The following is a 5,392-nucleotide window of genomic DNA, read 5'->3' on the forward strand; positions in this document are numbered from 1 at the left end:
CCTTTTTTTAAGTGATGCATCCCAAACCATAAATTATAATAATTATTAGTTACTGCCACACCTGTATAGATGTTTATTACAAAATAACACTTTAATAATTTTACCTCGCAAATCTCTTGTGAAGTGGAAACTACAATTTTGTTGATTTTACATATGAAAGAATTGAAGCTCAGAGAGCTTAATCTTCTTACAGAACATCACACAAGAAAGCATCAGGGTCCCAAAACAAGACTTTTGGCTTCTAGCCAAATGTTTTTCCCTGCATTATCTTCTTTCATGATTATTTTTTATCTGACTTCGAATCTTTTAAAAATAAACAGAGAAGTTATAACTGCAAATGTCTCCATTTTTGCCATGTTTTAAGGCATAATAAACAAACTCAGGCAAGTTTCCTAAAGTATGTATTTATCATAATCAGGATTCTATCATAATCGTTTAAATTTATGAACACATAACAAAGTTCAACATACACAAAAGTTGTCTACGTTGCCAACAACAGAAAAAGACAAATAAGGCAAATTCTATCCAATCAAAGACAGGGAGGCCTCATTTACATGTGAAAGTGCACACTCACACACACAGACCATTTGCTAGCACTGTTTGAACTAGGTGCTTAAGAAAAGAAGCCTTTTATTTTTTTTTATATATTTTTTTTCAACGTTTATTTATTTTTGGGACAGAGAGAGACAGAGCATGAACGGGGGAGGGGCAGAGAGAGAGGGAGACACAGAATCGGAAACAGGCTCCAGGCTCTGAGCCATCAGCCGAGAGCCTGACTCGGGGCTTGAACTCACGGACCGCGAGATCGTGACCTGGCTGAAGTCGGACGCTTAACCGACTGCGCCACCCAGGCGCCCCGAAAAGAAGCCTTTTAGATTGTAAGTCAACCACTGAACTGGCCATGGAAGGAAAGGAAATAGATAATATCATACCAATTCCTCATCATAAGTACTGTGCCCTGACTTCAAAAAAAAAAAAAAAAAAAAAAATGAATGATTTAGGCCCTAACAAAAGAATGCCTTAGGTTGGACAGCCAAGCAATCAATATTTATTGACAGACTGACTGTTACAATCATGGAATCTCAGAGTTAGGAAGAATGACAAAGGTGATAGAGCCCAATCATGAAGAAGCATTGCAGAAGACATGGAGAGAAATACAAAGCAACATCAACCAGTCTTGGTTCTGGGGAAGTTTTTATTTATCTTTTGAAGAGATATACAAACACACACATATAAAAGACTACTAACAGTGGGGAGGAAAGGAGAAGAACCAAGTAGGTGAAACTATGAGAGCTCCAAAGAGTGAGAAGAGACTATGGTGAGGGTAGTAGGCTGTGTGCTTGCTGACTAATGGGATCTAAGTTGAGTCTTAGAGGAGGGGTAAGCTTAAGATCTATGGAAATGAGGGGAACCTGCACAAGAAGAGGCAAAACCATGAGGCAGATACAAGGTGAGGTCGGGAGACGGTGAGCTGATTCCCCTACCTAAACCAGACATTTCTATAATTCCACTCAACTCAATCATGACGTACTTTCTCTACTTTCCCTCCTTAGAGCAAGTCTTCACGTAGAAAGAACCAATGGAATAATTACAAAAACAATAACAAAACCCTCTGGCCCATCCTAAATTAGAAATACACAGACAAAAGAAAATTGTAAGGAAGAGAAAATACATTTATCCTGCTGTCCTGCAAAACTCGCCTGTAAGTGAATCCACACGGTTTAAACCCATGTTGTTCACGGGTCGATTGTATTCACATTTTCTAAAACCAATATAGAAATATACTTATTTTTTAAAACACTGATTGTCTTTTGGGGGTGGAGTTTATAGCAGACTTCTACATTCTAAGACACCCATTTCTATACTTAAATTGTTATAACGATGGTGTACTACTTCAGTAACCAAAAAAGAAAAAACGTAATTAAAAAATATATAAACAGGGGTGCCTGGGTGATTCAGTCAATTAAACGTCCAACTCTTGATTTCAGCTCAGGTCGTAATCTCACAGTTTGTGGGTTTGAGCCCCATACTGGGCTCCGTGCTGGCAGTGCTGAGCCTGCTTGGGATTCTCTCTCTCTGCCCCTCCCCCACTTGCCACTTGCTCTCACTCTCTCAAAATAAAATAAATTTTAAATGAATAAATAAATAAATAGAAATTAGGGTGAATTGTGACTGGCAAAAGGTCTCAGGGAGGAAAAGCCAATGTATATTGCCTGCAAAGATGTCTTCTTTATAAAAGCCTCATGCTAGCATTTTAGAAATAGTTATACCATCTGATAAAAGAATGAAGACTATGCTTGACTTTACCCACTAAAGAAAATGACAATTCAGGTAATTTTCAACTCAATAACTAACCCTCTGACTGTAAATGCGAATTAACTGCATTAAAATAAATATAATTTATGTATTCCAAACTTTAGATGAAAGGTTCATTCATAGGATCAAATGTAAAAAAGGAAATAAAATCCCTTAGTTCATTGAAAAGAAAAGAAAAAAAATACACAAATTAAGTTACTTGTCAAAAGCCAGAGTATGAAATTAAAACAACTGTTTGTTAAAACTCATTAAGTGTTTGTGGATTCTTGTTCTAGAACAGCGTATTCTTAAATGTTAAATCACACGTGCCTTAATTCATAATTTTATTTTTTCTCGTTTTTCTTCCAGATAAATATTTTAAAGAAACATTTTTTTTTTTTCTAAATCAGGGAGTGACAGAACTCAATATACAGGCAAAAGCACTAAAGTGGATCCCAGCTCTACAGTTCCAACTACACCTGGCCAAAGCTGAACACTAATGCATTTCCATTCTTAAAGCCCAATAAAAATATAAACTGATGCAAACTTAACCATCCTCATTATTGTCTTCAGACGGCAATATTGGCCACCTTGGGAAACAAAAGCGGGAGTGGCTACTACTCATGTGCCAAAGCGCGAAGCTGCCCGGAAAGGGACTAGATGTTTAAGAGAAGATGAAATGAATCATAGCAAGCTTGGCTGTTGTTTAATGCCACTGAAATTGCAATCGTGTGCCCGAAAAATTGAGAGCTACTTGGGAGATCTTTAAACACCTATAGAAAGGGGTAGAAGGGGGTCAAAATGTTTCCAGGTGATGTAGAAACTCACTAAGAGTTTGATCCACTAACAAGGGAATGAAGCAAAATGTCCAGGGAGTTGAGTCTTGAAACAATAAATGTGAGATAGGACAAACTTACAAAATCCAGCCATCCAGTTTCCTGCTTATGAAAGCGATGTTGGAAGTGTTAAGAATTGGTACAGTGATCGTGTGGTCCTTTCGTTAATAACAGATGAATTTCTAAGTTGCATATAATTATCTTTCAATGTTACTTCTGGTTGACCAGCTTCAAAAATGTATGCTTTCCGATAGTGAGGAATTTTTAGAAATGTTTTCATAAATAGTTTTGTAACTACTGTGGCACCAATGTAAGGATTGCCATGATCATGATCAAACACTGACTTTGAGTACACAGAAAGACATTGCATTAATAATTATTGAGGAAATGTAATTGCAGAGATAAGGAAGTCACCTAGAATCACCTCCTACCAAACTGCATTTTGCCAATGATCATACGGATGCCCTGAGGGGTGACAACACATATTCAGTATCACTCTGCAGGCCTAGGATTAAACTAAATGCCCCAACTCCCAATTCAATGGTTTATTTCTATTTAAATTATGGAAATTACAACTCAAAAACAAGTCAAAGATTTTGGGATGAGATTATTTAAGTAGCTCTAATTCCACTACACACGCCAGTTGTGAAATGCAGAGAAGATCCATCAACTACAAAAGACAACGTTTTAATTTACGGTACACTTCACATTTGTAACGACAGTGGGTTCATCAAAGAAAGAATGGACGGCAATGCAAAACATACAACAAAATACTTTCAATACCAAAACAAAATTCTTTGTAATATAAACATGTCTCCGCGCGCTAAATTTGCGGAATCTCTTTTTATTTTGAAGAATTTGGAAAATCCTAAGAAATTAATAAAAATCGAGCCAAGCTGGTTTTATAGCTACCTTTCAGAATTTTTTTTTTTGGGGGGGGAGGGTAGTCCCAATTCATATCATATAGAACTTTTGTAATATGCATTGTATGAAAAGGACAGTAAATCTTACTCTTTAAAATAGGTCACAAGTCTTAAAGCACTTAATCAAAAACCAATATGGTGTTTCTTAACAGAATAAAAAAAAAAGATTATTTGCTTCTCTTTTGCTCCTTTGTCTTATAAGTGCAGTGTGATGTATTAGTTTAATTAAAGTCTACCAAATTATCATAAGGATTTTATGTGCTGCAAATAATTGGCTTTTTGTTCTCTGCTCACTTTTTGTTAATGGAAGCAGAACATTTTTTTTATGATACTTAGTGTAAGATACCAGAAAACTACAGGGGAGAAAGGCAAACGAAGTGCCTAATGAAGTGACCTTTGTCATCTTGGACATGAAATAAAATGAAGCCTGCACTAATGCAATGAAAATAAGTCAACGTTTCCAAAGAGTTAAGAGGATAGGTAATATTCTGGCTCAGAGCCACACCTTACCAAGAATCCTACCATATATAAAAATGACAATCCCATTAACATGAAAAACTGATGGGCCCTAAAATGAAGTAAAATGTATAAATAGATCATGTTGTAAGATTTTTTTTTTCTTTTTTTAGTGTAAAGCATAATGAATCAATCTTTTTTATGGGACAGATTTAGGTGAAATAATCCAGACAAAGTACACTACCAGTTATCTCCTTGATAAGAGACAAATTAAGCACACAGTGAACAGGAATTAATGAATATGTCATATTAAGTGAAAGTGGTTTCAGGACATAACAGTCCTAACATAACCCCTTTTGCCAAAAGTGAGTTGAAACAAATTATAACTGAAATATACATTCATTTACATAGCAGAACAAAAACAGAACAACCTGTGAACATTCAATCGGTTCACTGAGTAATTGTGGAATGTGAAAGACAGAAATTACCAGCGATTTTCTTATTATATAATCCCCAAAGCATATTACAGACGGTGCATAGGACATATGAGAAAAGGAACAGTGCTTCTTTGGTTAAATAATAATTTAAAATGTGATCACTATTCATTTAAGACGGTCCTAAAAGAAACATAATCTATATAGTGTAGACTTCTGGAAAATTTGAGCTTAACTATCTGAATCACTTTTTTTTAAGTTTATTTATCTTGGAAGGGGAGAGGAGGGGCAGAGAGAGAGAGAGGGAGAGGGAGAATCCTGAGCATACTCTGAATTGTCAGCTCAGAGCCTGATGCAGGGCTTGAACTCACGAACTGTGAGATCATGACCTGACCCAAAACCAAGAGCCGGACACTTAAAGCGACTGAGCCACCCAGGCACCCCAGTG

General features: G+C 36.3%; 1 protein-coding gene across 9 annotated transcripts in view; it reads right to left on the reverse strand.

Annotated features, from left to right (window-relative positions):
• Positions 1–5,392, reverse strand: part of PCDH7 (protocadherin 7) — a 427,585-nt gene that overhangs the window by 365,819 nt on the left and 56,374 nt on the right. The window lies entirely within an intron of this gene.

The sequence above is a fragment of the Leopardus geoffroyi genome, chromosome B1, assembly GCF_018350155.1.
Source record: "Leopardus geoffroyi isolate Oge1 chromosome B1, O.geoffroyi_Oge1_pat1.0, whole genome shotgun sequence".
In the NCBI taxonomy this organism is placed as follows: domain Eukaryota; kingdom Metazoa; phylum Chordata; class Mammalia; order Carnivora; family Felidae; genus Leopardus; species Leopardus geoffroyi.